Source organism: Hevea brasiliensis, chromosome 5, assembly GCF_030052815.1.
Source record: "Hevea brasiliensis isolate MT/VB/25A 57/8 chromosome 5, ASM3005281v1, whole genome shotgun sequence".
Classification (NCBI taxonomy): domain Eukaryota; kingdom Viridiplantae; phylum Streptophyta; class Magnoliopsida; order Malpighiales; family Euphorbiaceae; genus Hevea; species Hevea brasiliensis.
The window spans coordinates 4,739,046-4,750,430 of NC_079497.1; the positions used below are offsets into that span (position 1 = coordinate 4,739,046).

General features: G+C 28.1%; 1 pseudogene; it reads left to right on the plus strand.

The window, feature by feature from the left end:
• The first annotated feature begins 7,909 nt into the window (after positions 1–7,909).
• LOC110670530 (germin-like protein subfamily 1 member 13) lies at positions 7,910–8,757 on the plus strand (annotated as a pseudogene).
• The last annotated feature ends 2,628 nt before the right edge of the window (positions 8,758–11,385 follow it).

The following is an 11,385-nucleotide window of genomic DNA, read 5'->3' on the forward strand; positions in this document are numbered from 1 at the left end:
ACTTCATTCATCATAATTTCTTTATTTTTTCAATTTAATTTGCTGCATCTCTTACTCTATTTTTGGCACAAATTATCGATAGCCCAAATAATCATAACTTTTATAGTTTGGTACTCAAACAACAAATCTCTGTGGGACGATATCTTTTCTTTACTACTTGAACGACCCGTATACTTACGAAGTACTTACAGTATTAAAATTATAAAATTTGTATTTTAAAAATAATATGTAATTTTAATATTTATTATATTAATAAAAATGATGATATTTTAAAATTTTAATATTTATGAAATGTATTTGTTTTATATTATAAATTTATGTAAATTGATAACATTTTTACTAAAGAATTATTTTATAACAAAAATCAAATTAATAAAAAAAATTTACACTTAAATATAGTATTTTTTAAAAAATAATATAATAGAATGTATTTTTACCTAATAATAATATTATATATTTTTATTATTATTAAAATTCAATAATTCAATTCATTATTAGTGATTTAATATTTTTTATTATATTAATAACAAAAAATATTATATTTTTATATTTTTAAAGTAATATTATTTTCTCATTAATCTAATATATTTTCTGTAATTTATAAAAATTAAATATTGATTTACATAAATTATGTGATAAAATATAAATATTTTATGAAATTTAAATTATTTTTTGAATAAATTACTTTTATTACATTTTAAATAAAATAATCATGAAAACTACTATTAATATATGTATAAAAAGAATTAAATAGGTATTTTAATTAATTATATCATAAAATAATTAAAAATTTATTATTATAATAATATAATTAAAAATTAAATTAAAAAATAAAAATAATAAATTACACATGTATAGCATGGGTATTATGCTAGTATATATATATAAAGCAAAGTGATGTTCCCACGGGAATGTCACGTGGCACTTTTCTTGAAAAGCTTACCACGAGGCACTTTCCTTGAAAAGCTTTCTTTAATAATAATAATTATTTAATTATTTAATTTTTATTTTAATTATCAATATTATTTACAATTCTATTTTCATATTTATGATTTAAATTATTATTTTCTTTAAAATTTAATTTTTAAAAAATTAAAATCTTTTATGATTAAATATAACATTTAAAAATTATTTATATTATTGTTTTTATAAATTCATTTATGCAAAAACATTATTTACCGCATGTCACCTTTCATAATAATAATAATAATAATAATAATAACAACAATAACAACAACAACAACAACAACAACAATAATAACAACAACAACAACAACAATAATAATAATAATAATAATAATAAAAGGTTAGTGATGGTCATTAACTTAAAGAAAATTGGTTATTAATTTGTGATCTCATAATCAACTATCATATAATTTAATCAACCTTAAATTATTTTATATCTTTAATAAATACTTTTGTTATATTGTTATATTTTTTATTTATAATTAGTATGTATTAATTTTTATGTTAATAATTTAATATTTTTTTATTTCACTTTTCTATAATTAATTAATGCTTATTATTATTATTATTATTATGGCTAACTTATAACCATTGAATCGAAACAACTAAATAAATGAAAAACATTTTGCTATTATAAAATTTGAATTTAAATGTTTTTATTGCTATTTTTCAATTCAATAATATTTAATTATAAAATTAATCTTTTATTTAAATAGTTTCCATTTGTATGTCCATATATACTATATCATATGAGACATTTGATATATATTAACCACTCTTCTCTCACCAAGTATTTTCATTTCACCTAAGTGTTCTCAACTTTTATTTATTTATTTATTTTTATTATTTCTTTAAAAAGTTATTAATTATCATTCTTAAAATTTATTTATTTAAATATATTTAATTAATATTTATTTAATAACTATTTGGAAAATGTATAGAAAGTTGCATTTTTTAATAAGTTTGTTTTCCTTTATACACCTACTACTATATATTGACAAATTAATAGGCTTTTCTCCTCATGTTTTTTTTTTTTTTTAATGGAACTTATGCTTATAAAATATTAGCTAAAGCCAGAGCAAGCCTTTCACAAAATACCCAACCTAGGATTTCCAATTAGTTATAGAATTACCAGAATAAGGTCACTTGTTCCTTTGTCTCCATGGTCCTGCTGAATGAGAACTACTTAACTCGTCTTGGATTGGATCATAGCTAGCTTGAAGTAGATAGCCAACCAAAACCACTCCTTGAAAAATCGTTATTTTTCGTTGTTGTATATGTACATAATTAATATTAACACCATATCATTATTAGAGATTAAAAAATGATTTAGCAGCCATCAAACTTATAATTATGCCACCAAAATTTTGCATGGTCTTCCAGTTCTATTGCAAGAATTTATCCCAAATGAAAAATAAAAAAAGTTCTGTTGCAAGACTATATATTAATCGAATTGTTACTTAAAATTTTGAAGTTGTTCATAAAAAGACCATAGAGTTGAAGAGTAGAGTGCGAAACCCATCTATTGGTCAATTTACATACTCTATTAATGCTATTGGATTTTTCAAATTCTTTGTATTATTTTTATACGAATGATTAGTTTCATTAATATAAAAATTATGACGCCCCTTACCTGTCTACCGTATAGCCGAGCAAGAAGTGCCACATTCAGTGCCGGAGCACCCTATCTTATTTTATCATATCTATTGTAAACTTTTGATGTCATTTAAAACATGTATTCTATGTGTAGAATTTTTTTTTTATATATATCTTATTTCTGTGGAGACCCAGATAGAGCCTCCCTTATTTTATTAGCATATGGCGGGTTCCACTAATCACCTGTTAACATGTTCATATTCATTTCATATATTTCCATATCATATTCTCATGTATCATATCATTTACAATTATTTATGAGATCTAAAAATGAAGTATTATCTATTGCATTCATATAGAAATTCATAGATAATAAATTACAAGTTTTCATTTCAATCTCAAAGTTTAATTACAAGTCCAAAATGAAATACATCATAAACTAGTAATTACATCATGACTAAACATAATGAACCAAAATACTAGTCTATACATGGGCCCTACCAAAATACAAAAGACCAGTGAGGTGACTCTGGACAATAGCAGATCCAACGCTAAGCTCACTGCTACTAATGCCATCCGCGCGGCTGGACGGACCGGCTAATCTTTTCGCACACACGATGGAAAACCAACGCGCTAAGCATAACGCTTAGTGGTGCATAATTTATAATAACAATAATTTAATAATTTGAAACAATATATACAACTCATAATTTTTGGGTTTTTTACATTTTTATTGCTCTTTGAAAATAATTAACATTATCAGGATCTTTTATGATTACTTATTGTATTTTAAGTCTTAATTAATTTTTTTATCAGTGCCTAAGAAAACCTATAACAAATTATAAAAGCTGGATGTACGGGTGTATACTGGTTAGACAGCCATATGTCTATCCAGTATACGTCTGTCAGGCACGAGGCCAGCTGTCAAGCACGAGACCCGCTGTCAGGCTTGTAAAACCAGAAATAAAGTAGGCACAATGGCCAGTAAGTAGGCATATAGCCTGTAGAACAATCATACCAGACATATATTGTCAGTTCATGATTTTCTCGATAGGCAGTACTGCTATCTGAAGTCCCTAATTGGTATACTAATTTATCCAAACTAAATAAATAAGTCTAGGTATACTATGGGCAATTAAACATTTTTAATTAATTTAACACTATTTACTATTACTATTTTCTATTCATTGGTACCATTAATTTCATATTAATAGGACATTAGTCCCAATTTACATATTCATATCATTTTTAATATTTAATTCTCCTTATGAGTATTTTAATTATCATATATAGCATTTTTCCCATGAACCTTTCTTTAGGTTCATGTTGATGTGTTATCTTTATCTAGGAATTTGATTAGGTTGGGATGTCTATTTAATCATAATTCCTTCATAACAATTGCTCCTCCATATTTAAACTTGAATTTCAGTTTTTGAATCACTGAATTTGGGGCTATAGAACTCAAGTTATGGTCAAAATATCAAAGGAATAGTATTTTGGGACATTTTCTGGGTTAGCAGTTTCAGTGACCCAATTTGTGCTAATAATTTGAATTGGTTAAAGGCAAAACTGGGTCAAGTGGTCTTCATGAAAAGTGTAGCCCTATGTCTAAACTTTCCATGGGTAAAATTTTAGGTCATTTGGACCAGTATAGAGAGAGTTATGACCAAATGATACTGTTCATTCGATCATTTTCTGGGTTGGCAGTTTCAGTGACCCAATTTGTGCTAACAATTTGAATTGGTTAAAGGCAAAACTGGGTTAAGTGGTCTTCATGAAAAGTGTAGCCCTATGTCTAAACTTTACATGGGTAAAATTTTAGGTCATTTGGACCAATATAGAGAGAGTTATGACCAAATGAACACGTACTGTTCATTTGGTCATTTTCTGAGTTGGCTGTTTCAGTGACCCAACTTGTGCTAACAATTTGAATTGGTTAAAGGCAAAACTGAGTTAAGTGGTCTTCATGAAAAGTGTAGCCCTATGTCTAAACTTTCCATGGGTAAAAGTTTGGGTCATTTGGACCAGTATAGAGAGAGTTATAACCAAATGAACATGTACTGTTCATTTGGTCATTTTCCGGGTTGGGTGCAGGGAAATCCGAATTTGGACAGTATTTAGCTCAAGTTTTGGACAGAATTTGGGCATGGTTTCTTCATGAAAAATGGGCTATTTTGGGTCTAGTTTCACCTCCAATTGGCTTCATACCAATTGGGGTCACACAATTTTATTTATGGCCTAAAATGTACACTGCCCTCAACAAACACAACCTGCAGAAAATTAACACTTCCAAAACTCAATCTCCTCCAACTTCCTTACTTCAATTTGAATGTAATACACTTCTATAAGTAACAATCTCATCCCAATAGGTCAATTTCAACATTTTACACAAAGTCTTCAACATTTACACAAACCCTAGTTTTCAAAGTTTCAAATTTACACAAACACTACACAATCAAACACCCAAACATTTCAACTAATTACACATTCTCATGGAACCATTTTTCATCACTTAAAAGCAATAAACTTCAAGTTCCATGGCTGCCAAAAATTCAAGGGTTCTTTCCTCTAGATTTTCTTTTTGTTTTAATGGTATTTATGCTTAGCTAAACATGCTTTTCATGTTTAATAAAGAGAAGAAGAGGGATTAGTGCACTAACCTCTTGTGACCCACTTCAAACTTTAATCTTTCTTCTTCTTATGGGTATCTAAAGCTTCCTTATGGTGTGGGCTAAATTTTTTGTGAAGAGGTCTATGGGTTTTGGGGAGGAGAAAGCTTGGAAAATCAAGCTTTAAGAAGAACAAAAATGGAGGGAGAGAGCTCCCATGGTGGACGGTTTCCAAGAGAGGGAGAGAGAGAGAAGAGGGAAGAAGAAGATGGAAGCTTGGGGTTGGTGGGGTTTGTCTTCTTGTGTCTATTTATATACATTTTTTTTTTGAATTTTCCTAAGCCTTTTCTTTTCTTTTCTTTTCTTTTCCTTTCTTTTCTTTTCTTTTCTTTTCTCTTCTCATTTTCCTAATCTATTTCATAAATTTTAATTAATGTTAATTATTTTATTCTCAATTTTTTTTATTTTGACATTTAGGTCAAAATTCACCTTTGGGGGTGAAATGACCAAAATGCCCTTAGTAGTGCATATTGGGTTATTTTTATTATTTTTGTATCAATTTATAAATTCTCTAAATTTTAATTTATTTTTTTCTCTACATTTTTCCTATATTTTCTTAACATTTATTTCTTCAATTTATGCCTCCTCACTATAGTCTAGGTGTAGTTCCAGACATTTTGACTGTTCGAACAGACATTAGTCGTCGGAACAGTAAAATGTATAAACTACCTATGGTGAGGGCGTTACAATTATAATATGTTGAATATATATATACTAACTTTATGCCTAATTAATAAAATATTTTTCATTTCTATAAAAAATGTGGTGAAAGTTAATTAAGGAGGAAAATACCAAAGACTAATTAAGGTAGCTACCTAATGTCATATTCTTTATGGATTAAATAAGTAAAGAGGATCAAGTAAGACTATATATAATATGTCCCGTGTTCTTCTGTATATATAATTTATGTTCTCGATTAGGTGCAATTAGAGATTTAATTATATGTGTTTTGTTTAATTTAGGAAAATCTAATTAAAATATGTGATTTATAAAAATAATAAAAATAAAAAATATAAGTTAACAGAGAAAAAGTTAATAAACTGTTATAAATAAATTATAGTGATAAATATAAATACCTTTTTTAAACAAAATTAATTTGCTAAAAATTAAATGGAATTGTTGTAAATTCAAAAATAAAATGAATATTTAATATTATAAATTATTGAACTTAAAATATATTGATGGAGTACAATTAAAAAAAAAATCTTGTCCAATTTATTTAAAATCAAATTTTTAAAAAAAATATTAAAAAAATTATTTTAACCATCCTAATTATAAATGTATTTTATTACACTCGCATATATCTGATGGATTTATCTATATATTATAAATACCAACACCTATATTTTAGCTCATTTAATTCTAATAATTTAGGATTCGATGCATACATGATATTTTAATAAAAAATTATATTTATTACTTTTGAGAAATAATATACGTATATATTATATTTATATTTAAATATAACATATGTATAATTATTTAAATATAAAAATATTAACTATTTAAATATAAAATTTAAAAGTAATGAATTAACTTATTTGATCTAAAAAATAGAAGGATTAAATTATTAGTTTTGTCAAAATGTCAATAATTAAATTGTTTCAATTGAAATTTGGGTTAACAGTATATTAACAGTAGGGACTGTTTTCTTGATGGATTAAAAATAGGACTAACTTGTTTGATTTTAAAAAATATGGAAACTAGATTGTATATTTAACCAAATATCAAAGAAGAAATTATAGATATTTTTTATAAAAAATTAATTTTTGAATATTACCACTACACTCCTGCAAACTTTTAAAATCTCAGTGACTCCATGCCCGCTTTTGGTAGGTTTCCTAGTTATCTGAAGATAGAAAGTGCAGTTTGGAGGCCATAGCTTTCAAAATGTAAACCAACATAGAAAGACAACAAAAACCAATTCAAATCCTGGATAGCATATGAAATTTTCTTTTTAATTAATTCAAGGATCCTTAATCCAAATACGTTTCTATTATCACATAAGCTACAACGATTAATTTTTTGTGCCAAAATTAAATTACTTTACTTTAATAGAGTGGTTGTATAATATATTATCAAATTTTTTTAACCAAAGTTTTATTGAATTTTAGTTGCCCATTTTATTAACTAATTTTTCACGCACAGTAATTAAGGATAATGTGGACAACTTTGAGCTTTTAAATATCAAAATGGGCAGTTAAAAAAGAAAAAAAAATATAAATATATATATATATATATATATATGTGTGTGTGTGTGTGTGTGTGTGTGTGTGTGTGTGTGCGTGTGTGTGTGTGTGTTTATGTTATAATGGAAAAAGTTGTACAAATCCTTATACCCTCTCTCGCCCTTGAAGCAAAAACAGGGGTGAAAAAAAAGAAAATTAATTAACTCTAGGAGGTGAAAATGAAGAACTTCATCACAACTCTCAGAAGCTTGAAAGAGTTGAATCAGTCCAATTTGATATTGGAAATTAATTCAAAAGAAGGGACGATTTAATGATTAAATGTATGCATATACAATTGTAGAAGAATTGGTCATTGGTGAAATAAAAAAAAAGGTAACCATTAACGACTACCTGGCAACCTTTCACATTACAGAATTTTGAGAAACTTTCATCTATATATACTCATCTATTCATGCAAGATTTTTCACATCTTCCCTTCAACGACTAAAGGCTAAAGAAAGTAGTGATATAATGAAGAGCTTTCATTTCCTTGTCTTATTGTCTCTGGCATTGGCTTTCTTTTTTGCCTCTGCCTTTGACCCTAGCCCTCTCCAGGACTTCTGTGTTGCCATGCCTGAACCTAAGAATGCTGGTATATATAAGCTTGCTTTCAGTTTTTCGGCTTTCTTTCATGTTCTTCTCATATATAGCATTATCCTATAAAGATCAGTATTTCCTGTATAGAAATCTTTTTCTCATTTTGTTATATGCATGTTCAATGGTTACTGACAATAACTTTGATATATTAATGCCGTGTTTGTCAATGGGAAGTTCTGCAAGAACCCAAACCTCACTTTAGCTGAAGATTTCTTTTTTCCGGGACTCAATGTTCCTGGAAATACCGGAAATCGAGTTGGATCCAATGTCACCCTCGTGAATGTTGATAAACTATTTGGACTTAATACTCTTGGTATTTCTCTCGCTCGGTTAGACTTTGCACCCAGTGGTGGCTTAAATCCTCCTCACACCCATCCTCGTGCCACAGAGATCCTTGTAGTCGTGGAAGGCACCCTTTATGTTGGCTTTGTGACATCCAACCCTAATCGCCTTTTCACTAAAGTCTTATACCCAGGAGATGTTTTTGTATTTCCAATTGGTCTCATTCACTTCCAGTTTAATATTGCAAAGACCAATGCAGTTGCCTTTGCTGGTCTAAGCAGCCAAAACCCAGTGTCATCACGATAGCAAATGCAATCTTCAGGCCTAATCCACCCATTAATCCTGATGTTCTCGCTAAGGCCTTCCAATTGGACAACGATGAAGTGGTAAAACTTCAGAAACTGTTTGCGAATGCATAAAACAACCATCAAAATTAAGTCAGTGCTGCTCGCTGTTCAAAAATGAAGTTTAGTTATGTTTGATGCAGTGTCTCCAATAATTGAGCAAGCATATCCTAATTAAATAAAATGATGTAATTTCTTGGTGTGCCTATTCTGATTAAATAAAGAGATGTGTTCTTGTTGTGCCATTCCTATATATATATATATATATATATATATATATATATATATATATATATATATATATATATATATATATATATGTTGATTTATTTTGGTTACAGTATTGCATTTTTATTCATTTACTTCTCTAACGCTGTGTTCAACATCAAGTAGTTGTTTTATTTTTAATATAACATAAAGTTTTAGATAGATGCTCAAAGTTGTTGGAATGTGCTCTTAATTAGTTAGAATTCAATGTTTAGTTAATACCACTAATATATGAAACGTAAATATTTACATATTGACTTCCCAAAATATACAAATATTTACAGGAACGCCAAAGCAGCATCTGAAAAAAAAAGCTTCCAATTAAAATTCTTGGATAAATATTGTAAGACAGTATTGTTCAGCAGCCATTAGCTCACAAATGATGTATACTCGATGAGTATATACAGACAAATTAATTGGTTTTTCCCTCCTTTTTTATTTAATGAAACTTATGCTTATTAAAAAAATTTACAATTTAATACCATGTAAAAAAAGGATTGGACCTAACTCCACTCTAACAACTAACTAAAGAAAATGAAATTTATGAATTCTTAAATTTTGTTTCCAAATTTCTGGGTGAGGTAACATTATCCCATAGTTATGGGCCTCACCCAGAAATTTTCTAAAATAAAATGTAAATACACTTGTGTTTTGGCCCATATAAGATATAAATGATAAATCGAAATATGATTCAATCAAAATGATGTTTAAAAATGAGGTAATCCAAATTTGATAGTTAAAAGTGTAAAAAAAAAAAAGAAAAAGAAAAAGGCTTACTTCACTCTTGAAATGGATTCATCACTATCACATTTTAATTGTAATTAATTAATTAATTGTTAATTAGTCTGACTCATCCAATCCAGTTAATAAAATACACGATAACATATCAACTTCCCTTTTCAATCCAAGGACCCTTATTATGTTTCACCAATAAATTATGACATTTAGATGGCTTCTTTTTGTTTATAAAGAAGAAGATTAGGGACACCAATATGGGCTTTGCTGTACTAGAGAGGAAGAGAATGAACTCAAATTAATTTGTCCAAATCAAATATTACACCATCATCAAGCTAAGCCTAATAAATATTATTATTTCTTTTGATACTTCTTGCGCCATAAGATGTGACGCCCCTCACTCATCTACAGTATAGCCGAGCGATGAGTGCCACATTCAGTGTCGGAGCATCCTATTTTGTCTTGTCATATCTATTGTAAATTTTAATGTCATTTAAATCAAGTAATTTATGTGTAGAATTATATATATATATATATATATATATATATATATATATATATATATATATATCTTATTTCTGTGGAGACTCGGACAGAGCCTCCCTTGTTTTATTAGCGTCTGGCGGGTTTCCACTAATCACCTATTACATGTCCATATCATATTCTCTTTTATCATATCATTCACAACTATTTATGAGATCTCAAAATGAAGTATCATCTATTGCATTCATATGGAAATTCATAAATAATAAATTACAAGTTTTCATTTTAATTTCAAGTTTAATTACAAGTCCAAAATGAAATACATCATGACTAAACATAATGAACAAAATACTAGTCTATACATGGGCCCTACCAAAATACAAAAGACCGGTGAGGTGACTCTGGACAATGACAGATCTGGTCAGAGCTCTGTCAGTGCACTACTGGTGCTGCTGCTGCTAGGACTAATCTCTAGCACCTACGCGATGGAAAACCAACACGCTAAGCATAACGCTTAGTGGTGCATAATTTATAATAACAATAATTTAACATTTGAAATAATATCTGCAACTCATAATTTATGGGTCTTTTATATTTTTATTACTCTTTGGAAACAATTAATATTATCGGGATCTTTTATGATTACTTATTATATTTTAAGTCTTAATTAATTTTTATTAGTGCCCAAGAAACCTATAACAAATTATAAAAGCTAGATGCATGGGTGTATACTGGTTAGACAACCATATGTCTATCCAGTATACATTTGTCAGGCATGAGACCAGCTGTCCGGCACGAGACCCGCTGTCAGGCTTGTAAAGCCAGAAATAAAGTAGGTACAATGGCCAGTAAGTAGGCATATTGTGACACCCCTTACCCATCTATAGTGTAGCCGAGCAAGTTATGCCACTCAGTGTGTCGGAACACCAATTCATGTTTCAATTTCAATTAATCCTTTTCAATTCATTTATTTATAATTTTTGATAAATCTAAATTTTTTCACAAATTTTATAGAAAATCAGGCAGAGTGCCGGCTATAAATTGGAAAAATAGTTCTTCTGAACCTGTTTAAAAACACTCCCAATAATATCATCACATTATTCTCAATCAAACTCCAATACATTCTCGACAATTTCTCAATTCACTTCAGTATCTCAAAATTCAATTCAATTCAAAACACAGTCAACTCAATGAAAAATGCTCAATTTATTACTGAAC